This window comes from Marmota marmota, unplaced genomic scaffold, assembly GCF_001458135.2.
Source record: "Marmota marmota marmota unplaced genomic scaffold, marMar, whole genome shotgun sequence".
Lineage (NCBI taxonomy): Eukaryota > Metazoa > Chordata > Mammalia > Rodentia > Sciuridae > Marmota > Marmota marmota.
The window spans coordinates 43,954,647-43,981,757 of NW_026000005.1; positions in this window are offsets into that span (position 1 = coordinate 43,954,647).

The window sequence follows — 27,111 nt, forward strand, 5'->3', positions numbered from 1 at the left end:
TTTTCCATGACTTCGGTGCACCTTTCCATTATTCAATCCATTATCGTATTTTCATGTATTGAATGACTCTCCTTTTTCCTAATGATCTTCAATGCTACTTAATTCCTGTTTCAGGGCTCTATATTTAATTCATTTATGAATACCATAAAAGTCAACTATATTAATTCTAATGATACAATGATAAGGTTTTAACATCTGATAGAACAAGCCCTACTTTGTTCTTTTTTTTTTTTCTTTAGAAATATTTTTGGTATATTTGCCTCTTGCTGTTTTCTGCTAGCAGTTGAAGAGTTTCTGGTCTCATTCCTAAGTTTTTTTTTAAATATATATTTTTAGTTGTAGATGGACACAATACCTTTATTTTGTTTATCTAGGTTTTTTTTTTTTTTTTAAATGTGGTGCTGAGAATTGAACCCAGTGGCTCATGCATGCTAGGCTAGTGCTCTACCACTGAGCCACAACCCCAGCCCCTCATTCCTAAGTTTTTGATTTATTTTGATTTGACTTTTTATGTAGAGTGAGAGATAAGGATGTGATTTGATTCTTCTACATATGGATAGCCAGTTTTTCCAGAACCATTTGTTAAAAAGACCATCTTTTCTCCAACATATGTTTTGGGCACTTTTGTCAAGTATTATGCCCATCTGTAAGTAGATGGACACAATTCTGTGTCTTCTATTCTAGTCCATTGGTCTACATGTCCATTTTTATGCCGATACCTTACTATTTTTGCTATTATAGTTTTGTGGTATAATTTGAGATCAGGTGTTGTGATGCCTCTTGCACCACTTTTCTTGCTCAGAATTGCTTTGGCTATTCTGAGTCTCTCATTCTTCTAAGTGAATTTAAGGACTGCTTTTTTTTTTCTAATTCTGTGAAGAATGTCACTATTATTTTGATTGGAATTGAATTGAATCTGTATATTGCTTTTGCTAGCATGCTTCTTTAGACAATTCTGCCTATCCAAGAACAGGGGAGGTCTTTTCATCTTTATAGGTGAAATTAATTTTTTCAGTATTCTATTGTTTTCATTGAAGAAATCTTTTACCCCCTTAGTTAGATTAATTCTAAGTAAGGGCATTTTTTGAGGTTATTATTAAAGGAATGAAGGAAATATTTCCAAATATATTCTATGAAGCAAGTAACCCTAGTACCAAAACCAGACAAAGACACATCTAAAAAAGAAAACTATAGATCAATCTCCCTGATGAACATAGGTGCAGAAATCCTTAAAAAATATTAGCAAACCACATTCAGAAATTGAATGTGGTTGAAACCACATTGAGAAGATAATACACCATAACAAGTGAGCTTCATCAGAGATGCAAGGTTGGCTCAACATATCCAAATCAAGAAAAGTAATTCACCACTTAAACAGAAGAACAAGAATCATATGATCAACTCAACAGACACATAAAAGGCCTTTGATAAAATACAACAACCATTAATGTTAAAAATGCTGGAGAAACTTGAGTCAGAAGAAACTTACCTGTCATGGTTTGGAGGTGAGGTGTCCCCCAAAAACTCCTGTGTGAGATAATGAAAGAAGGTGTAGAGGAGAAATGATTGGGTTATGAGAGTCTTAACCAAATCAGAGAGTTAATCTCCTAATGAGATTAACTGAGTGGTTACTAAAGGTGAGTAGGGTGTGGGTCCCTGGGAGAGTGCTTTGGGGGAATATAATTTGTATCTTTTGAGTGAAGTCTTTCTCTCTGCTTCCTGATCATCATGTGAGCTGCTTCCCTCCACCATACTCCTCTGCCTTGATGTTCAGCCTCATGTCAAGGCCAGAGGAATGGAGCTGGCTGTTAATGGATTGAGGCCTCTGAAACTATGAACCCTCAAATAAACTTTTCCTCCTCTAGAGTTGTTCTTGTTGAGTCTTTAAGTCACAGCAGCAAAAAAGCTGAGTAAACCATTATCTCAACATTATCAAGGCTATACATGACAAACCCAAAGTCAACATCATACTGAATGGAGAAAAATTGAAAGCTTTTTCTCTAAAATCAGGAGCAAGGCAAAGTGTGCTCACTCTCACCACTCTTATTCAATATAGTTCTTGAAATTCTAGATAAAGCAATCAGGCAAGAAAAGGAAATTAAAAGGATACAAATAGGAAAAACAAAGTCAAACTATTTCTGTTTGCTGATGACTTGATCCTATACCTAGAAGATCCATACAATTTTACCAGGAGACTTCTAGAGCTGATAAATGAATTTAGAAAAGTAGCGGATACAAGATATAAATCAATAGCTTTTTTTTTTATACAGCAGTGATTCTACTTGAGAAAAAATTTCAGGAAAACCATCTCATTCATAATAACCTAAAATAATGCCATTTTTTTCATATAAGTTCTTAAAGACTTTTGTCAGCTATCACAGAAAATGTTATTGGAATTTTTATTGAAATTATATGGAGTATTTGCATCAAAGTGGGGAGAGCTGAATACTGATTCTGCTGATCTACTAAAATGAAATCTCTATAATTTTAGTCTTTTAAAGAGGTTTAAATAAAATATATGACCTTTTTTCAGGCAGGTTACACATATCTTCTAGTAGATTAAATTTTTGATACATTTTTAGTGTCTATTTTCATTATAAATAGTAGTTTTAAATTTTTGTATTTGTTGTTGTATTTCCAAAAGTTGATATCTCTGTATCTATTCCATGCCCAGAAGCTTTTCTAAATTGACTTCATCATTTTAATAATTGCTATATTGGGGGGCTTAGGTAGGTAATTCTAGTATCTGTAAATTTTAATACTTGAATTGGCTTCCAGTTATTCTTTTCCAATGTTCTTGTCCAGCCTCCAAGGTCCACAACTATAGCAGCCTCTGAGTTCCCCGGTGGCTGAGAATAGAGAAAAATCTTCCCAGGCCCCCTTGTGCCTCACTGGTCTCTTCTCAAAGGAATTTTTACTTTTACTCCCTTGAGCAGAAGATGGATGTGGTCTTGCCAATTACTGTCTTTGGGCAATGTCTTTAGCATTTCTTTAGTGGCTATAGTGTCTTTCATAACTGCAAATTCTTAGCCCCAGTTTTACTCTCGCCTTTCAAATACAAGTTTTTCAGATCTTTCTGTTTTGCTTTCTGCTCCTGAATGTCACAAGAGACTTGGCTAGAAACCTCCAGCAATATCTTTGCTACCAACTGAATACCAGATTGCCTAGAAATATTTTCCACCAGATAAAGAAGTCCATCACTTTTAAAATCATGCTCACAGAAAGTCTCCGGACTCAGGAAAAATACAGATAAATTCTTAGCCAGAATGTAATATGAATGGCCTCTAGTAAATTGCCAATAGAGTCCTCTTCCTTTGAAACCTCTTGAGCCCTATCTTTACTTTGCACAGTCTTATTGGCATACTGGGCTTCTGAGCTCCTACCAGAACTGCCCATCAAGGTCCACTGGAATATTCTAAAGCATTTTCAGCTGGCATAACAAAACTTTGCAAAATTTCTCCAACAAATTCCCCAAAACTCCAAAAACTTTTGAACAAATAGTCAGGTTAATTACAGCAATGACCCCACTCCAATTGATCTTAGCCTTTTTGCTTCTGTGACCAAAAATACTTGACAAGAACTATTAGAGGAGGAAAGATTTATTTCAGGGCTCATGGCTTCAGAGGTCTCAGTTCATAGAAGGTCCACTCCATTCCTTGGGGCTCAAAGTGAGGTGAACCATCATGGCAGAAAAGTACAGTGGACAAAAGTGGCTCTGGGCATTGGTAAGGATGGCCTTAGGCGTTAGCCTAAGCAACTATTAAAAATCCTGCGGTCTCCCCAGGCACAAGCCTACAGAGCCCTCCAATATGTCATCAGGCATAGCCTGGTAAAAAGTCATAAAGAAGCCACTTGGTATAAACATATCACTTGCCTGAACCCTGATAAGAGTTAGAGTGTAAAATCAGGGTGGAAGCCTCCAAACAATAGGTCTTGTCTCTAAAATGTAAAATGTCACTAAGAAACCTGGTAACAGCTGATAGGGACCTAAAGGATGAACAGAAGCTCCAAAAATTAGTATAAATAATAGAGCAAAAGGACAGACATCCAGCTAGCTGACACTGATACTCACTTGACAGGAGAGCCTGATGAGGACCTGGACTGACAACCCAACTCTTCTCATCATCTGCCTGATCCTCTGCATCATTCCTCACAGCTCTCAAACTCTACAGCAGCCTCTTGACTCTGGTGAGAATGGCCACATCTCCTTATAACTGTCTCCTCCACCAGTCGTCAACTCCACTCCAGAAGAACACTCCACTGGTTGCTGACCTGTCACTGTGGTCTGAGTGGGCATCTGCTGGACTTAAGATCTAAGACTCAAGACTTTCGACTTGGCATTTGAGCTTAGCACGCAGAAGGAATGTCTGTAATAAGTCGTCATGATTAGGTGGGTTTTCAGTGCTTAGAGTTAACTTAGAATTGTTTGCTTTGAATTGATTATGTCTATTGCACTGCCCAGCATTTAGTATTGCCATTTCTTGATTAAGAGCGTATTGAGTGAAATTATATTGAGTAATTTTGAGTGAATAAAGCATTGAAAAGGGCACAGGCACATGAAAATTCTTTATTTCTCCCCTCGACTGCATACATCTCCCCTTTGCCCATCACTACAGCATTACACCAAGAGGCAGAGAGAGAGACAAAGCTCAGCTCTCCAAATTTATACCTCAAGGAAGCATCCCCAGTGACCCACCTCCTCCAGCCACACCTGACCAGCCTACCAGCGGACTAATTCACTGATTGGGTAGTTCTCATAACTCAGTCATTTCACCTTTCTTGCATTGTCTCCCACATGAGCTTTGGTGGGATACTTCATATCTAAATCGTAATGGTTTCCAAGATGGACATTCAACATAGGAGTGTGAAGACTGAGTAGAAAGTATTCTTTAGAAGTTGAGGATCTGGGTGCTAGAACACTTGCCTACTTCATGTGAGAATTCCCCATACCAGAAAAGGAAATAAACAAATACACATCTTAACAAAGTAGCACAAGGTGGGTGGCTTCAACGGCAGGCATTTATGGTCTCACATACCTATAGAGATGGCAAGTCCAAGATCAAGGTGTTGTCGGAGTTGGTTTCTTCTGAAGCTGTAGAGGAGAGTCTATTTTATGCTACTTTCCTAGCCTGGTGTTTTTCTGTCAATCTCTGTTAATATTTGGCTTATAGAACATCAACTCATCAACTCATCATTTCATCCTCACTTGCCATTCTCCTGTATGTCTAGATTTCCCCTTTGGTTGATAGTGCTAGTGATGTTGGATTAGGCACCACCCTATTCCTCTAAATAACCTTTATTAATTACATCTTCAATGACCCTGTTTCCAAAGAAGGTCACATTCTGGAGTATTTAGGATTATGATTTTAACATGTGATTGTTGGGGGGGGGGGAGTCGGTCATAATTCAATCCTAAACACATAGTCTATAATCTTACATTCTTATGCATTTCTCCCCTACCTCAGACATATAATAATAACCTACATTTTAGAAACACTTATTATGTGTGTACCAACCACTCTTCTAAGTTGCACACATTAACATTTAATTGTCTACACTTTTGATGAAGGTGTTACTATTTTTCAGATTTGATAAAGGAGAAAACCAGAGCATGGAGAGGTTAATGTACTTATTCAAGGCCAGAGAGCAAGGAAAGCCTACATATGGCAGTGGTTCTGGGTGCCTAATCCTTACCACCATGCTGCATGGCCTCTCTGTTCCTTTTTCCCTCCATTCACGGTACTCAACTTTAGGAAGAAGAGTTATAGCTTCAGCTGCTGCGCTCTTCTATATTGAAAGGTCTGTCTGATTAACAGTTCTGTTAATGGTAATCTGTGATGTGTCATTAATATTGTTTGTACAAGAATGTAAGGATTTTTGAATTTGCTAATTTTAAAGTGTGATTTGAATAATCCTTATGGAATTATTTGACTTCGGTAGCTGCTTTTTGATTTTTGTGTTTTGATTCAGCAATAGAATTAGTTCAGCTGGTATTTCCCTTTGGGGAAGAACTTTTTTTTTTTCATTCCTGTATAAGGACTTTTATTTCCTAGCCTATTTTTCCAATTACACTCATGTAAGGAGAGCCTGAATTAAAAATTAGGACTCAATTCTCTACTTGGCCATAATCGAGGCAGTTTTCTGTAATAAAAAGTGTCTACATAAACATCTTTTAACTAGAAGTTTCACAGAAACAACTTAGGTTATGGATATTATCATATATTTTGAAGCATAATAAAGAAACTGAAATGAATTAGCTTTTAACAGGTGCAAGTAGTTAAAACTGGAGGTTTGTAGAAAAGTACTACTTGATACAACATTTGGAAAAATATCTATTTAGAATAGAAGTGTCCTTCTGACCTCTATCTCTAGTGTGACATGTATTTCAGTATTTTTCTAGCGACTTTTATTTAATATATCTTCCTATAATTTGCTCCTAAGACCTCAAAACATATTGAAGACATATATCATGGAAGTGAGAGCATTTTTTCTGGCATTACTATTGAAGTCTAAACACAAATATCTATCACCTTATTGTCTCTTACTGTGTGGTCTTCATTCTCCTGGTCAAAGATAGTTCATCAGTACATTTTTGTTCCAATCCCACAAAAGAGGAAAGAGAGGAAATGAAATACAAGGATTCCCTCTTTAATGGTCCTGACCAGAAGATTTCACCCATTCCTTCTACTGACATCTGATTGTTCAAATGTAGTTATGTGCCTATTCCCTGCTGGACAGTTCTGTGCACAGAACTTTGACACTCCCGGGGTGGGGTGGATTAGGAAGTGGATTAGGAAAGAACAAACAACCAAGGGACATTATCAGTCTCTGTCAGTTTGCCATTCAGCCACTCTGGCATCCACATACCCTCATTTCCTTCAAAAATGCACACAGATCTGCTTGCACACAGCCTGCCTGCAATCCCACTTACTTACTGCTGGGGCTTAAAATCCAGGACTGCAGTGAAATGTAGTGTTCTCATCAGGTCTGGAAGTGGCTGATTGTGATCTGGAACCAACTACACATGACATGTGCCTGCCGCAACCCCAGGATGTACTGGTAGAGTAGGAACAGGATAAATCCAATAAAAGCCAGGACTAGACAATGCAAAGTGGTCTTGGGTTCACTAAATGTTACATTTATATATACATGTATCAATACGCTCCGTCTGCTGGTTGGATTAGTTTCTTGGGTTAACAAAACTCTAGTTCCTTTCTCAGCAAGTATTTTCTTTGTCCATTGATCCCTGCAGCTTTGACTTTATATTTGAGAAGTTCTCTCTTGCCCGAATTCTACATCAATTGGAGATGAGAGAGAGTGTTCTTTCCTCATTGCAGCTTTAGGGGATGGAGTATTGTGTTTTAGGTATAAAATCATAGGTTCTTGTACTCCAAGCTTGTGGTTTCTATAGTGACATAATTCTTTCAAAACAACAAAAGATTCAGTTTCCCTGTGAGAAGACATTTATTTTTATTTGTTTACTTTATCTATTTTTAAATCTATTTGTACTATTTTATTAACACATATTATTTGTATATATTAGTGGGACACATGTTAATTTTATATATATATTATATATATATAATTTTATATATATATAATTTTATATACATATATAGATAGATAGATAGATAGAGATATAGAGATATATAGATGCCAAGACTGTTCATTAGGGAAAGAACAGTATTTCCAACAAATGTTGCTTGGAAAACAAGATATTCACATGCAGAAGAATGAAATTGTATCTTTATCTAATATTATAAGCAAAAATTAACCCAAAATAAGTCAAAGACCTACATGCATGGAGAAAAACTAGAAAACAGAAGAAAATGTAGGGGGGGAGCTTCATGACATGGGGTTTGGCAATGATTTCCTGAATATGACACTAAAACCACAAGCAATAAAATAAAAAAAGCAAAGTGGACTTCATACTAACTAAGAACTTTTATGAACTATCAATAGAATAAAAAATTACCTTAAAGAATGAGATATCTATTTGCACATGACATATCTGATAAAGAATCAATATCTAGGGAATGTAGAGAATTAAATATGCATTAAATTTTATGCTAAAAATGTATAAACAACTCAATTTAAAATGAGCAAATGACTCACATGGGCATTTCTCCAAAGAAGATAACCCAAAGTGCCAATAAACACATGAAAAGATGTTCCATATCACTAATCATTAGGGAAATGCAAATCAAAATCATAATAGGATGCCACTTCCTACTCATTAGGACAGCTATTATAAAAAACAGATACAGCATAAGCCCTGATGATGATTAGAGAATTTGAATCCCGTGTGCAACATAACCAAATGAATTGGAAGCAGAGACATGAAGAGATGTATGTATACCCATGTTCTCAGCAGAGTTAGTCACAGTAGCCAAAGCGTGGAAGCAACTTGAGTGTCTGTTGACAGAATGATAGAGGATACACATGATGGAATATTATTCAGCCTCAGAAAGAAATTCTGACACATGCTACAATGTGCAGAAATTTTGAGGACATTATGCTAAGTGAGATAGCCTAGTCACAAAAAGACAATCGATTTCTGATTCCAGTGTGTGGTACTTAAAGTAGTCAAACCCAAGGAGATTAAAAAGTAAAGAAATGGTTACAGGGGTTGGAGGAGATGCATGCTGTGGGGTTAACTTAATGACTATAGAGCTTCAGTTTAGGATGATTAGAATATTCTGGAGATGGATAGTAATGGTGGTTGCAAAACAGTGTGATTGCACTTAATGCCACTGAACTGTAAGCTTGAAAGTGGTTACAAATGATATTTTTACATGCTATGCAGATTTTAGCACAAGAAAAAGTCATTGGTTTAAAAACCTTTCTGAAACATTAGGTACTTGTTAAAAATTTCTAACAATATATCACAGAGATGCATAAGGTCACTTTCCCAAGAATTCTGTATCCTTGAAATCATAAGATTTAAACCAATTTTATGGTATTAGCCCAGATTTCATAAGAATGCAGAGGATATGTAGTAAGTGCTAGTAAAAGTTAACAATAATAGGGGAATTAAAAAGAGGATGATAGCAGTGTCCACAACAAAAGAGCAGTTGGTTCACAGGGCTCTTGAGTGTTTATCCAAAAATACAGGGCTTAGGCAGAGCCTGAATTCTTTCTGGATGGTTAAATAATATCTGGAGCACAGATGGGTCTTTGTGGCTCCTCTCATGTGTGAAATATGATGTGTGTTTATAAGATAACCTCTTATGGCTCAGCAAAGCACTTCTCTATTTTATATAGAAGCTATTTTTGTACATGATTCTATCCTTTGTAAAAATGCTTATTTGAACTTGTTTTCATAAGAGGCTTGTTTACTTTTATTTGTTGTTCACTTGATTAATATTATTATTTTTTGCAGTGCTGAGGATGAAGCCCAGGATCTCATGCATGCTAGACAAGTGTTCTACTTGAGCTACATCCCAAGCCCCGTGTTCCCCAGATTAAAACAATGGGCTCAAAAGCAGGTGTGTTCTTGATTACTTATTCTCACCCCAGAGTCAGCCAGACTTCATCCTTGCTATTCAAAGAAAGTGCTTTCTTCTTTATGCATGTATTTACATTTTCTTCCTGCTCTCTGTTATCCTAGTTTGGAACCCACTCCCTTCCCTTTAATTTTAAGTAACCTAGGCTGGCAAGCAGACCAACTTTCCTGTGTGGACCCTTCCCCTCTATCAGGGCACATAAGCCTACTCTCTTTACTAGAGCACTTGGACTTGTGACCACTGGTATGCCTATTTCCTTGCATCTTTGTGAACTGCCTAAAGACTTCATGTAAGTAAGTTCTTTGTTGCTTCTATATTTTGTTCAAACACACATAACAGGACCTATTGTGCACTAGATGCAAAACAGATGATCAGAAAGAACACATTGATAGTATAAAGTATGAATGACATTTTAAATGTTACCCACCACCTTCAAATGTACCTATTATAATCGAAAACTTATTACATATACATTATTGAAAACATTCTTTTTGCATATAATCAGTTACCTCTTAGACATGACCTCTTAATTTTTCTAAACTATTTCCATTAAAATTTATTCACTAGACTGGGTTTTTACAGCCCCTAATTGGTTTGAGATTAATCCATGCTAAAATTATATTTCCCAGTAAGTAATGTTTTTAGACAATATAAAATATTATTATCATTCCCATTTTACATATTTAGGAATTTGGAGAATAAAAGAATACTATATTGCACTTGGATTTCCTCTGCAAATTTGTTATTTACAATGATTTGGATTGGCCATTATGTTGGATAAAAGAACTGATTTGTGGGGTATAATCCCTTTTCCTATGGAGTCAACACGATAAGGCATACCACAGATTTTATTTTAAAAGTATGATTGTCCTTGACCGTGATCCCATTCTGACTGGGAGGCCAGGCCTAATCCTTGCCTATGACTGTTGGTGAGGCTCACCCTAATCTCTGTTTACATCTGTAGATGAGATCAACAGAAATCTTCTTCTATGCCTGTAAATAAGCCAACAATCACTCTTGACTTCACCTGGAACTTACAGAGTTGTCTGGCACTGACTGATGTATGTCCCTACAGTAGTTCTCAAAGAAGGGTCCCTGATGCATCAGACTTGGGATGTTGTTAGAAATGCAGATTCTCAGGTCCCATCTGACTGCCTGAAGCAGAAACTCTGGATGTTGGGCTCCAAAACTGTTTAATCAGTACTCCAAAGGACTTCAGTGCATTATAGAGTGTCCAAGCCACTGGCCTACCTCCAACACTCCTTCCCTATGAAATAATTTCTACTTGTTCAATAGCATCATGCTCACACTTCCTCCAGCCATTGGGGACAAGTCACGATTGGTCTAGCCTGGTACTGTGAATTTTCCTTTATCCATTTACTTTTGCCAGTGATTGGTTGAGAGGAGAACTGTTTTACACCCTCACATCACCCTCTCCTCGCTTTCTGTGTGAATACAGATGTTAGATATCTGGAATAGAAGCTGCCATGTTGCTCAGTAAGGAAGGTCAGGAGAAATGCAGAAATACCAACTCTGTTTTTGTCAGCTTTTTCACTGCTATGACTAAAGGATCTGACCAGAACAAATATAAGGAGGTCTTACTCCAGAGAAGGCTGGCTCCATTTCATGGGGCACCAGGTGAGGCTGAACATCATGGCGGGAGAGAGTGGCAGAGGAAAGCAGCTCACATCCTGGTGATCATGAAGCAGAGAGACTTTACTCTCAAGATACAAATATATACTCCATAGCCAACCCCCAATTAACCATTTCCTCCAGCCACATCCCACCTGCCTCCAGTCACTACCCAGTTAATCCCATCAGGGATTAATTCACTGATTGGGTTAAGACTCTCTCTCAATCCTATCATTTCTCCTCTGAACCTTCTTGCATTGTCCCACATGTGAGCTTTTGGGTGACATCTCATCCAAACCATAACAAACTCCATGACTGGATATGGTAGCACTCCTGAGCCAATCTGGAAACCACCTGTCTCTGAATTCTTGCTGTGTTAGCCCCATTATCCTTATGTTTTATGCCATGACCAGCCAGGTGTTCTGTATTTACAGTCAACACATCCTAACTAGTACCAACTGTGAAAGCTGACATTTCAGCAGACATCATCCCAGCTACAGGTTTATAAAGGGATTGCCAGCTTGAACTTAGTTTTAGATATCTGTGACTCATAAATAATTATGGGGGATACAGCCATCAAGATTTGAAGATTGTGTTTTAATATTCAAGCCCATCTTATGAAATTGTGCCTCAGATTCAGTAAATTGTGGGAGCTTAGGCTGAGCAGAGGACAGTATATTTGTGCTGGTGTTAGAAGCAGGGCGGAGAGAGCCATGCTAATCTGGTGATTAGAAAAAAGGTAACTTTCCCCTGAGAAGCCAACATAGCTGAAGCTGTGGGCAAGGGAACAAGGGAATTGAGAGTGAAGTGTTAAGTAATTGGTAGATATTTATGAATACTGCAATTTCAGATTCGGTGAATAGTAGTGTCAAGTTTTTAAGCGGTAAGTAACACATGTGATACGAGAGAAGAAAGAGTTTCTTGTTGTCTTAAGGGATTGGAAAAGGTAAATATCTTTGGTTTACATTAATTAGGCAACACTTTGGAATGGCCTAATGCCACCCACCTGTTCAATGATTTGCCAAGACTCATGAGAATCAGCTTAGAATCATACTCGTGTCTGAGATCCATCACATCAACCCAGCAAGCATGCACATCTGGATGGGCAAGGGAGAAATACGGGAGGAATCTGTGAAAGGACCTGTTCACCCCTCTGTGCATCCTCCTAACTGTGAATGGTCATGCAGATCACAGTCTTCCTTCAACAACCAAAGGGTTTCCATGCTTACGTGGTATTTCTACCATGGAGGACCACTTGGGCTGCTCACGTAGGCATTCTCCACCACTAAAGTTCCATGCTCTCAGCAGATGCCCACCATGAGTCCCAAGGTATGTACCAACTCTCTAGACACAACCACATTATCAGGGGAAATTTTAGAAGCCAAGCTGGGAGCCAGCCAAGAGCCAACCCTGAATGCTCCAAAGCAGAACCTTCTAAAGAGAGCAGCAAGAGGGCTGCACTATCAACCATTTTATGAACAGTAAATTACAATTTAAATAACAAAACCAGACAGCATTATTCTTACGCATTACACATGAAGCTGGTCAAAATATATCAAGCACATTTTGTCATGGTCAACTCTACTATGACTTGCAAGGTAAGTTAGAGAAAAAAATCTGCAAAACTTTATTTTCCAAGGCACTAGGAGAAAACTCAAAAATGAGAACCAGACACGGAAGTTTAATGAAGGATGTTCATTTCCATATTTTTCAAATTATTATTTAATCGTGTATCAAAGAGGTAACTGTCATGACAGGCTGATAAATATTAAGGTTAGCCTGAAAAGTGTATGTAACTCTTAAAACTAGAAGAGAAAAAAATGGAGCTTGTGAGCTGATAGAAGCCAATAGTATACATAATTATAAATATAAATATATTATAAATGCATTAGGAAATTTTAAAGCAAAATCATAGTATCAATTTTTTACATCAGTACTGTGAAGAAGTGGAGTGGGGCCCCCTTATTTTTCAGTTGGGGAAGGGATTACAGTCTCTTCCTGTTTGTGTTTCATGGATCTGCTCAACTTGCAAAAATCATAAATGCATGTAATGAGCAGAGAATAGATTTTGATAGGAGTAACGAACTTAAGTTAGTATAATCCTCCTTTACAGATAGTATGTCTTTCTATAATTTCCAGCAAAGCCCAGAGTTTTGGGACCACAGCTGCCTTTGAGAAAACTTATCTTTCTCCCATGCAGTGAAAACGAGAGCTGTTATTTCCGGGTATGAAGCATGGGAGTGATGGCATAAAGGATAAGCTGTCATCCCTGGGGTGAGTGTGATATTGCATAACATTTCTGAATGTGTTTTTATTCACTGGATCTCAGAGAGACTCCAAAAGGGCTCTCAGTTCCTCGATTAAAATAATTAATGTAAGATTTAATTTTGATACTGGAATAAATGGCAATAGCAAAGGAGAAAAGTGTTCGCATACAACTACACCACTGTCCATTTATCTCAAGAAATGACCAATAGGCACAATTTTGATGCTTGTCATTTTGAGGGGGGGGAAGTGGGGAAGTATAGACAATATCCCTGTGTGGAGGAAGAAAACCACACTATCTCAGATTCCCATCATTCTGAACTACACAATCTAGTTCAGAATCATATATTACCATAAAAGGTAAAAGCGACAGCCATGGAATGGTTCTGTTACAGGATGTTGCACATGGATATGGGGCAGGTAGCTAAGAATGACAGCGTGCCTGTAACATTATAGGTGTGGTGTAGTTGTTTTCATATATCAAACTCTTAGCCCTCACCATGACTTTAGGAAATACCAACAATATTTTACCATTGATAAAGGTTGGAATTAGAGGGGTTGAAGTAAAAAGCCCAGTTTCACATGGTTTTAAGTGGAAGAAATGGAAATGGGTTATAATGAAGGGCTGAGTTCAACTACCTAGGACTCCATCCCTTTAGTATGATGAGTAATCACCTGTACCTTAGTTAAGAATGAATACTCAGTGGTTTGGGGACTATTGGGAAGCCTAAGAATTTGCACTTTGAAATAGCAATTATCAAGTCTGATGTGAATGATTAAATTATGTTTTGAGAACTACTACTTTAGGGTCCATCAAAAGTTAGAGAAGGGGCTTTTGACAGAGAGATTGAAAATTCCACTTAAAACAGTGGATGTTTGCACAGGCCTAATGCTTTGGGCCAACACTAAAGGACCACATGGTTGCTCTGATGAGCACAAAATCCACTCTACACAAAACTTATTTAACTTCTAGCGTGGCATACCTCCTGTTTGAGAAGGAGGCAATCCAAATAAGGGATGAGCTGAGCCATTTGATGAAGATAATGAGGCAAGAGCTTACAGAAATCTTTGTGGAAGAGAGCAGAGTTATTGATAACTGAAAAGATATTCCTCAAGCAGCGTTAGTGTACAGGCCAATGAAAATACACAGGGGAATATGGGTAGGTTTGGCAACCTACACCATCAACAACTTTATGCTACAGGGTTCCATTGAAAATTAGCTTAATTCTATTCTCAAATAAAAAAATGGAATTGAGATTGGAAAATAATGCTGAACACTTATCAAGATTACTTATTTATTTTGGAGGTACTCAAAATTAAAATTTGTTCTATGGTTTCATTTTACAAAATGATACCTAAAAATAACTCAAAATAATTTTTTAAAGGAAAATTATTCTCTGTAGAAATGTAAGATAGAATCCATATTAGTCCTTAAAATATAGGCTCACAGCTTTATGGATCATTTTTTTAAGAAGTCCTTTTGAGTCCTGATTAATAGAAACTCCTTGGACAATGACTAGCCTTTTATTACAACTGATCTTCTAAATGGAAATGTACTAATGTAGTTTTCACAAGTTCCATTGCATTTTTATCTATTTCATCTGAAATAGTTCAGGCTTCTCTATGTTTTGAAAAACTAATTGGAAAAACTCATTGTGTTTCAGAAATATCACCGACTTTGTAAAGTGCTTATAGATTTGTGTCAAAATCTGATGCCAGTATGTACCTCTTCTTTTTTAAATTTTTTATTATTAGTTGTTCAAAACATTACAAAGCTCTTGACATATCATATTTCATACATTTGATTCACGCGGATTATGAACTCCCATTTTTACCCCATATACAAACTGCAGATTCACATCGGTTACACATCCACTTTTTTACATACTGCCATACTAGTGTATGTTGTATTCTGTATCTCTTCTTAAATAAAAGATTTCTCCAAGACCCTCTTGTGAATTGCTACTAGCCAAGTCAAAAACAAAGTGAGGAAAACATCAAAGAAATATGATTATCTTTTCTTGAGAGTATGATTTACACTGTGACTTTTCTTAGGTAAATTTGTTTGGGTGTTAATTGTTAGAGATGAATGCTTGAATTTTATTTTTCAAAATTTATTTGTTCATTTATTGCAATTCTAAGGAGCAAATCCAAATCCTTGCACATGCTCAGCAAGCACTTTACTACAGAGACTACAGAGCTTCGACCCCAGTCTAACATCTATATTTTATCAGTTTTTTCCCCCAGAACTTTTTTTAGTACCAAATTCACACAAATCTGTGAAAGGAGGGAGGACTATCAGGATGAACCAATGTAACTTTTTTAAAGCTTTTAAAGTAGATTTACTGAAATATAATTAAAATATAATACATTTTTCATTTTGAGAAGGTACAGTTTGATAAATTTTGATATAGATAATCCACAATGAAATCATTGTCAGAACAAAGTTCATCAACATAGTCATTGCCCCCCAAATTACATGTGCCTTTTAAGTAATCTCTATAACTCTGATCACCCTCACAGATTGCTACTGTGCCTAGGTAATCTCTGTTATACTTTCTGTTACTAGAGATTAGTTTACTTTTTCTAGAATTTTACATAAATCATATCAGATATTATGCACTCTTTTCTGTGACTGGTTTTCATACTACATAATGGTTTTGAAATATATTTGTGTTAGATAGATTAATAGTTCTTTCCTTTTTATTGAGAAATATTCTATCATGTATACAAACCTGCTATAATATTTGTTTCCAAGTTTTGTATAGAAATATGCTTCATTACTTATGAATAAGTACCTAGGAATGGAATGGTTAGATCACACAGTAGATACATGTTTAAGTTTATAAAAAACTGCCAAGCCATTTTTTTTTTTTGTGGTAGGGGATTGAACTCAGGGGCACACAACTACTGAGCCACATCCCCAGCCCTATTTTGTATTTTATTTAGAGACAGGGTCTCACTGAGTTGCTTAGTGCCTCACCATTGCTGAGGCTGGCTTTGAACTCAGGATCCTCCTGCCTCAGACTCCCAAGTCACTGGGATTACAGGCATGCACCACCACGCCTGGCCCAAGCCATCTTATTGAATATTGCTTGGAAGTCTTATTCAGAGTAATAAGGCAAGATAGATAGTTAAACAAATAAATAAATAACAAATAAATAAATAAATAGGTCATCCATATAGGAAAGGAGGAGATCAAATTATCCCTCTCTATAGATGTGATTTTATATGCAGAAAAATATGAAGATTCCATTAATACACTGTTAGAACTCATAAACTACTTCAAATTCAGGAAGGATGGTGAATACAAAATCAACATGCAAAACTCAGTAGCTTTTTGAAAGAATAACAAAATTTCTCAGAAAGAAATGAATAGCTACAAAAACAAACAAGTGAGCAAAGAAACACAGTCTTAGGAATAAATTTAACCACAGAAGTGAATGACCTCTACTATGAAAATTATAGAAGACTGTCAAAAGAAATTGAAAGAGACACACACAGAGACATACTATGACCACCAGAAAAGAATCCCATGTTCATGGATTTTAACACTGTTAAAAGATCCATACTACCGAAAGTGTACAAATTCAATGTAATTCCTATCTAACAATGACATCTTTTACAGAGGTAGGAAAAAAATCAGAAAATTTATATAGAACCATAAAAATTCTGAATGTCCAAGGCAATCTTGAGCCAAAAGAACAAAGCTATATGCGACACAACACCTGACTTCAGAACTTACTACAGAGCTATAGTCACCATGGTACTGGCATAAAGGCAGACAGGGACTGATAGAACAGAATAGAGAACTCAGGAATAAATCCACGTATTTATAGTCAACAAAAGCACCAAGAATATACATTGGAGAAAGGTAAGTCTGTTTAATAATGGTGCTGGGAAATATGGATATCCACATGTAGAAGAAAGAAAATTTCTATTGCTCTTTATATAAACAAAATCAACTCAAAATGTATCAAATACTTAAATGTAAGACCCCAAACTATGAAACTACTAGAAGAAAGCATGAGAAAAACACCTTAGGACATTGGTCTGGGCAAGGATGTTTTCTTCATACAATCCCCAAAACATGGGCAGATGAATGGATAAAGAAAATATGGTATATATAATATACACAGTAGTATATACACAATGGGATGCTGTACATCAATAAAAAGAACAAAATTCTGTCATTTGTAGAAACATACAAATGGAAGACATTACATTAGGTGAAATTATTCAGGTACAGAAAGACAAATTCTGCATGTTATCTCAGATGTGGAAGATAAAAAGTTTACCCCATAGAAGTAAAAAATTAAATAGTGGTTACCAGAATCTGGGAAAGGGGTGTGGGTGGATGACTGGAGAATGTTTAACAGGTACAGGGGTGCATTAGGATAGGAGGAATAACTTATAATATTCTTTAGCACAGTGGGGTAACTATGGGTGGCCATAAATAGTTGAATATTTCAAAATAGCTAGTAGAGAGGAATTTTAATGTTAACAACAAAAGGAAATGATAATTATCTGTGGTAGAGATATGCCAATAATCTTGATATGATCATTGGACAGTGTACCCATGTATTGAAAATCATACTATGCCCCCCAAAATGTTTAATTACTGTATCTTAATTAAAAGAAGAAAAGTATTTTAGAAAAAAAAAAAAAACCACCTGCCAAACTTTTCTCTATTTATTTAGGTCCTGGGTAATTTTTTTTAGTAGTATTCTGTACTTTTATTGTACAGGTCTTGATGTCTTTTGTCAGATTTATTCCTAAGTACTTAAAAATTGTCAATCCTATTTTTAAAGAGTAACATTTATCTAAATTTAAATTTCCAAATATTAGATCCTACCATATAAAAATACTTTTAATTCTTGTGCATTTACTTAGTATACTGGATCTTCCTAAATTTACTCTGAACTGATTTTAGTAACTTCTCAAAAATTTACAGTATTGTCTACAAAGAAGATCATGATGTCTATGAATAGACAGCTTAATTTCCTGCATTTCAATTTGTATGATTTTCAAAAATTTCCTACCTATTGGAATGATGACAGCCCTTGTGTACTACTGAACAGAAGTGATGAGAGAAGCCATTCATCGTGTGTTTCTGAGTTTTAGAAGCATTTTGTTTTCATCAAGAAGTATGATTTTTCTAGAGGTTTTCAATCAGAGGGAGCTTGAGAGCAGAGCTTTCCCTAGTGAATCCTCCAAATGAAGTTTCATTTGAACAAGTACTAGGAGAAGCACTTTCTGTAATCTTCCAAAATTTGGCAAGAAACATAAGCCTGCAGATTCAAGAGACTTACTGAACTTCAAACAGAATAAATCAGAGAAATCCACACAAGACACATTGAAATTAAATTCCTTAAACTAAAGATAAATATGAGATAATAAAAGTAGCCATTGAAAGAAAACATTGTACCTATAGTGGAAAATCAATTCAAATGACAACAGATTTCCCAAGAGAAGTCATGGATGTCAATATATTTCTAGTGTTGAAGGAAAGGGGACATTACTTTGAACCTATACTCACAGAATATATCCTTTAGTTTCATTTTAAAAAATAAAGACATTCTCAGATGAAGGGTAACTAAAAGAATTTGTCGTTAGCACACCTAGCATAAAAGAATAATTCAATGAAGTTTTTTAACCAAAAATAAAACTGTAAAAAAATGAATCCCAGGACGTTAGAGAAGAAAAAGAATACATTTTGGAAAAATATAGGTATATATAATGGGTTTTCCTTTTCCTCTTACATTTTATAAATGAAGTTTGATGCTTGGAGCTGTGTTTTAAAGACTTTAAAGGAAATATTTTTTAATAGTATTTTCCATTAGTTTTATTTTTTACTTTTTTTATTAGTTGCTCATGACAATACAATGATCTTGACATATCATACATTTGAATCAAATGGAGTCTGAATTCTCATTTTTCCAAGTGTACAGGTTGCAGAATCACATTGGTTATACGGCCATGTATATACATACAGAATTTAAGAGAAGTATAATTGGGACAGAATGAAGAACTACAGAAGGAGCTAAACGTTCTATATTTCATGTAAACAGGCAAAATGATGAATTACTAGGCTGCAGTATTATGAATATACTATGTAAAACCTAGAGCAACAACTGAAAAAGCAGAATAGAAAGATACACATAAAACACTTCATATGGATCAAAAATAATTCTAAAAAGTTGTAAATAATCCACAAGAAAGAAGAAAAATGTTTGCAAAGACAAATGTTAGTTACCTTAATTTGAGCATTAAATATTGCACATGTGTATCAAATTATCACAATGTTTCCTATAAATAGGAATAATTGTATATGTCAAATTTAAAAAATAATCACTAAAAATATTTGTTTTCTATGTCTCTCTCTCTCTCCACCCCCCTATTTTTCTTCTAAATCTTCCCTGTTTTGTCTGACATTAATGTCTTAAAACATTGTTTTCTATATTTCATCCAGTTTTTTTTCCAGTTATTTCAGAAAATAAGGTAACTTCAATCATCATCACCCCATCTTAGCCTAAAGTGGACATTAACCTCCACTCTGTCTTAACCTAAGCTGTCATGTGTGGGAAGATTGTATGTCAGGATCAGACTGTAGCAAAAGTGATGGTTAGGACAGTAAGTTTCTCCTTCATGTTTTCAATGTTTTCTTTCTTTCAAGTTCCTTATCCACAGATTCCTCCAAAGACCTCTGGCTATACTTACTCTTTCCTGATTGCATGTTCCTCTTCATATCCTGCTTTCTCTAGGTCCTATTCCTTAGATGCAGGTGAAAGGTAAGAGAAGTGCATTTTTTTTTCTGAGTTATTGCATATAAACACTTTATGGAGACACATTCAAGAGCATTTTCCATAGAGTAGCTTGCAGGAATAATATTCTGGGAGATAGATGGCAGGAAAAACATTGGTAGGAGATAATCTAATTTTATAACTGCAAATCCAGATTTTTTCCCATTCTGATCTTGTATGTGAGATAGTGTCTATATCATTCATGTGATTCATATGAATATGCTAAATTTGAGATATGCTAAATTTCAGGACTAGCAAGAACTTTTAAAATCCTCAAGTCTCATTTTCTTAATTTTAAGGAATATACTGGGATGAAGAGCTGAGAGGTAGCAGTTCTAACTTCACTTAAATAATACCCATAGTTGCTCTACAAGTATAGTTTTTTTTTTCAGTATATATTTTCTTCATTTCACATTATACTATCTTCTTTGTTCATTTGCATTTGTATTAATTCTTCAAAATTTTACATGCTCTCTTTTCAAGCATCCTCCTTATATTTCCTTTATATTCTAGAGTAATTGATTATGAGAGCCAATTTTTTTTGAGCATTTAGTTTGTAAAATACTTGAGATAAATGCTGTGCATGGACTATTTTCTGATTTAATTCTCTTAAAACTCCTACAGTATAAGTACCACTGGTATTCCCACTTTCAAGGAGAGAAAACTGAGGATTTAAAAATTTAAATTACTTGTGCAGGATCTCATTGCTAACATGAAAAAAGAAAATTACCAACTCTGCATTTCAAATTCTAATCATGGCCAGAAAATGTACCTAAGGCTATGAGACTTTGTATAAGTCACAACAAAGGGACACTTTGAACACAGGTGCTTTCAGGAGACAATTACTCAGGGAGCCATCATGGCTTATTTAAACAGATAAGGAGAAAACCAGTGAATGTTTGTATAATATTACCACAGCAATTATTTAATCTATACTTATTTTCTCTTATCACAAATTTTAGTTTCTACTGGCATTTTTAAAGAGAAAAATATTTTTGTAGTGTTAAAGGTTAGTTTAACTAGTTTAGAGAACTATTTTATTTTATATCTGTTATTAAAGATAACTGTTTTTTACACACACATTTGTTTAAAAACTTGTATATACAAAGTTATCAATTGTGTTTTCCAAATCAGGATTTCTTTTACACAAACCTTTTGAAAATGAACTCAGTAGGCACTCCCTGATTTATTTCTAATTAAGTAAGTATGTATATCTGTGAAGATTATTTTAAAATTAGAGTCATAAAGTCACATCCTCTTTTAAAATTATATAAATTCAAAGTACTTTGGCATATTAATTTGAAGAAGTTCAATTTTATGTGGCTCAAATTAATGAGGAAGTTGGAACTTGAGCCCAACCAATCTGATGCTTGAACCTCTTTGCCTAACCATTATGCCTTACATAACATGGAAAAATATGTTCTAATTGGCTAGTGGCAAAGGTTATTTTTAATTTTTTCCTTAGGTCAAAATATAACACATTTAATAAAAATGTCAATCCAAAATCACCCATTATTAGATCAACAACTAATTGGGAGGTAATAGGTGTGTTTGAAAGCCACTCTGCAGCGATTCTATATTTGTTGTTGGCTAATTTCACAATCTGGCGTCCAGTTCTAGGTCCTCAAAGATCACCCTTGGTGAAGAAATTTTAGAGAAAATTTTCATATTAATAAAAACATAGGTGACAACATGGATAATTGGAAAGTGTCTGGTTGGGACTTCTAAAAGTTCTTTTGAATATAAAGTGGGGTGTCTTCATTTGCACTGATGGTATATAAAACAGCAATATTCATCCTTGGAGTCTTAGATAAAAGAATTGATAGAATTCACAAAACTTTCCAAATATACATTCCATTTTGAAAGTACTTGAAGCATTCTCACTTCTTTAGAGTTCATTCTGTAGTAAACAAAAGCAGCTTAAACCTCAAGTTCTTTCACAGATTTCTATAATTGGTTACTTAAGCAGCATCAAGCAATCTGATTGTTGCAACAGTTATCCTTCCTATGGGACTGTCATGGTTGGCCTGCTCTGCAGAATTGGGGGCTTCCTGAGGAAGCCTGAACTCTTTTAAAAAAAACTTCATATATTCTTTCTTTCCTATAAAATTCAATGATATAGAACATCCAGATTTTATCCTTAAAGAGAGACCCACTAAAATTCTGGAACTCCCTGATACACATTTTCACTAATGCTTGTGGATAAATGTCCAAGGGATCTTCTTCACCATTTACAAAAAACAGTTTCAGCAAAGGGTGAGAGTATTATGAGAATTTTTATTACCTTACCTAAGGGAAGAAATTGTGCACTTAACTTGAAATATAAGTGCAATATCCTTTCCCTTTATTGGAAATTCAAAGGGACACATTCTCTTTAATCTATATGTGTGTACCCATCTACCTATATTTTATATAAGTAACAATTACATGCATTTTATATATGTACAAATTATATCTCCATATATTGTATACATGCGTACACACACACACACACACACACACACACACACACACATATATATATGCACAAACATGCACATATATGCAGGATTACCAATCTCTTTAAAGCCCATGTTAGTAAATTTTTGTCACTTTCACGAAAATACCTGACTTAAACAAGTTAGAGGAAGAAAAATTATTTTGGCTCATGGTGTCAGATGTTTTAGACCATGATCAGCTGGCTCTATGGCTGTCAGTCTGAGGTGAGGCAGAACAGCATGGCAGAAGGTTGTGGCAGAGGAAAGCTTCTCAGGTCAGGGCAGTCAGGGGAGAGAGAAGACGAGGGGAAGAAAAAGGTGTTAGGGACAAGTATCATCCCCAAGGTTATGCCCCCAGTGACCCACCTCTTTCAACTATGATCCATCTGCGCACAATTTCTACCATCTCTCAGTAATTTCATCTTTGTTCTTTTGAATTCAGTTATCCTTGGATTAATCTGCTAACAAGGTCATAGTCCTCATCTTCTACTCACTTCTTAAATGTGCCACATCTGGACATTGCTCTATTAAAGGTCAAGTCTTCAACACATGAGCTTTTGGGGGAATATTCCAGATCCAAATCAAAATAATTAATGACATTAAACTTTTTCTAAATTGGGCATGATAATATTAGTATAAACTAATTACAAGAATCCTAAAATTATGGGTCCAATCTCCTCCTCTGTGAATAAAAGCAATGTTTTATATGTGTGCACATATACAGGAGAGGGCAGAACAGACTAGAAAAAAAACAGACCAAACTTATGAATGCCATGACCACTGGAGAGAACAGAAATGGAAAAGAATGATCATGTGCTACTACTTGTCTATTGTCTTAATTATTTGTAATGAGCATGCACTTTGTATTACTAGTAAATGAATGTAGATGGTCTATGAAGTATGCAGGAAGAAAAGTACAATTTCTATGAGAGTGTGCAACTAACAATGACATTAGGTGGGAGAAATTAAGTCTTCCTTGAGGAAAAAGTTAGAACAATCATTCTCAAGGTATATTCCCTAGAATAGCAGCATCAACACCATCTGGACACAATTTGAGAATCCAAACCTTCATGCTCCACCCTAGTCCCACTGAATTAGTAACCCTGGAGAAGTGTGCCAGAAATCTTTGCTTCAATAAGACCTACAAGTAATCCCAGTGCAACGAGGGTTGGAGAACCAGTTGATTAGTTGGTAGAGTTGAGAAAAACTAAAGTGTTTTCCTGGTAAACAATTGAGACTCTCTCAGGACACCTTTCAACGTAACTCTCATCCTCATTAGGCTCTCTGTCTCTCCTATCTCGTCCCACATCTTCATTTGAATCTCTCTCTCTCTCTCTCTCTCTCTCTCTCTCTCTGAAAACTTCCACTTAGTCTCTGAAGATCAATCCATCTTTATTAAACTCTCTATGACATCATCTTTTCTACCAAATATTCCCTTCTTTTTGCTCCAGCAGGATGTTGGCTGTTCTTTAAGAGCCTGTTTCTTCTAAATCTCTCTCAAGTGAAAGCCCTCTTTCCTCTTTGACTACACATATGTGTAGGTGTTGAGATAGGGCCAGTGTCCTTATTTCTCATGGCCAATTCCAAACCAGTTTTCTCCTTCCCCACTAATTGCTTCCAGTTCCCCTAAAGCTCAACCCACCCCAAACTCTTTTCATTCTCCCAAAACTCTTTGGCACATGATCAGCAGACTTCCAGTTACCTTGTTTGAAGATTTCAGCTCTAGGCGCATTCTTTTTCCTAAGCTATTTTGGTCACTATTCTTTGTGATTTTTTTCATTCACATTCAGGAGCAAATTCCAGTATTATTTCAATATTCCAACATTTGGCTCTCATTTCCATGACTTCCTATCTTCCAATGATACCATCTCCCACCCTAACTTAGCCATTCATTCCTGTTATCTTGTGCTAGGCATTGTCATTCCCACACTTTCGTCGTTTAAATTTTAGACACTAATCAGCTTCCAAACCTGACCTCCTAGATCTCCAGGGAAGCCAAATACATCCACTCCAAAAATAATCACATTGAGTCCTCCAGTCCATCAACTTTACTATCACTTCTCTCCTTCATGCCTCTTACTTCTTTCTTTGTTCACATTAGAATCCACTGTTCATAATCATAATTATCCCTAGGAATAGATGTCCCTTGTTCTTCCTGTCTTCATTACATTCATTGAGAAAACCAGCCCTTGTTATATCTACTTTCTCTATACGTGGAACAAACCCACTATGTGGTTCTTCTTTTTTATTTAAGAAAGAAAAGACACAGTAATTCCAATTGTCTTTACTCAAGTTCATGATCAGAGTGTTCAAATGGACATCACTTCCAAGCAATGCTGCAGCTGTGCTTTGTCAAGGTACTCCCCCACTGTTTCAAGACAATTACCTCCTGTCTACTGGCTCTTTCTATTGTGAAAACATCTACTCTCTCCACCTCTTAATCTCAGCTGGAAACTCTGAATCTCATGTCGCTGAAAAAACAGGTTGTCCAAAGAGAATTCCTGTATGTTCCTATCACCCTGTTACCTGCATAGTATACAGCTTTTCCAACCTTTCTGAGTTTTTTGTTGTTTGTTTGTTTGTTTGTTTGATTTTTGTTAAGAAGGATCACAATTTCAGAACTTCTCACCTTGCCCACATCTATTCCTGGCCATTTAAATGTTGTTTCTTTGATCACTGGCATCTCCATACATGCTATGGTATCTTTCTTTTTTTTTATTTTTAGTGTGCAGATTTTCAACATTTATTTTTATTTTTGGATATAACCTCAAAGATTTATTGTCTTCACGATAAAACAAAAGGTGAAACTTAGAACTGGGTCACTTGGCCTTTTCTTTTCTTATCTCCTCCCAGTTCCGAATGCTTGCCTCTAAGTGGTCAGCGTCCATGTTGGTCAGCAGCTGGACTCACTGACTCTAGCTTCAGCATTTGAAGCCTTTTGAAGAAGAATTGGTTCATCTGCCCACCATAGCCACTCTGCTTCCTGTCATGAGGCCATTTTCTCTGGGCAGATAGAGCATCCTTGCCCTTCTTACACTGTCACTTTGTGGGGTTGACGCTTACCACGCTTCTTACACAGTCTGATAGGTGTTGGGAATGTTGGCAGGAGCTCCATGGCATAGAAAACTCCTTAGATTTATTTCTTAATTAATTTTTTATTTATAGATAATAGCAGAATGCATTACAATTCTTATTATACAAATAGGGCACAATTTTTCAACTCTCTGGTTGAATACACAGTATATTTACACCAATTCGTGTCTTCATACATGTACTTTGGATAATAATGTCCATCACATTCCACCACCATTTCTAACCCCCTGCCCCCTCCCTCCCCCTCCCAACCCTCTACCCTATCTAGAGTTCATCTACTCCTCCCATGCTCCCCCTTCCTATGAATCAGCCTCCTTATATCAGAGAAAACGTTTGGCATTTGTTTTGTGGGGATTGGCTAACTTCACTTAGCATTACTTTCTCTAACTCCATCCATCTACTTGCAAGTGCCATGATTTTATTCTCTTTTATTGCTGAGTAATATTTCATGGTGTATATATGCAACATTTTTTAATCCATTCATCTACTGAAAGGCATTTATGTTGGTTCCACAGCTATGGTATCTTTCATCCTAAAAATCAAACCAGAATGAAAATCTTTGTAACTATCTCTTCTGTTCATATCTTTGGAGAAAAACATTTTCAGTGGTTATCTGTATTTATGGCTTTTTATATTCTCTGACAGGAACCCCGGTGGTGTCTTTAGTTCATCATGTTTCTCAAAATGAAAAATGTTCTAAGTGCTTTTTGTTATGAATGCTAAATCTTTATGTTTCAATATCCCTGTTATCACAGTTCTAATGCCAAGTGCTGGGTGTAGTGATCATGGGCATTTTCAGATTATGGATCCAGGGCATTGCGTTTGGTTTGTGTTTGCTTTTACTTTGGTGGGTTATTCAGTTTTGTGATTTATAGTCACTTCTGTGTTTATATTTTTTGCAAGCCATCCAGGTGTAGGAATAGCCTCCAGGAATGCTATGATCAACTGTTACTAAGTACAGCCTTGTCACACAAAGATGGAGAACCATAGGTTGCATTATTGTCTGGACGTGTTATACCTTTCAGTCAGGGAGATCTTGTGGACCTAGGGAAAAAGCAAGGTTAGAAACAATGATCCAGAAAACAGTCTATGGAAAAATTTCCCAAACCTTGTAATTCACAAATGAAGAAATTTGTCAAAGTTTTTCCAGTATGGTTATAGTATTGGAATTGCCAATCAGAAGTTGTGAAGTGAAAGAAACATTTATAACTTATCAAATAAAACCATGTCAAAAGAAAGATAATTTTTATTCTTTTTGCATAAATTAGTTTTCAAAGTTTTATTTTTTGGTGAAGAATTGATGAAAGAATTTGGAGCCAAAAATAGTGGGAAATG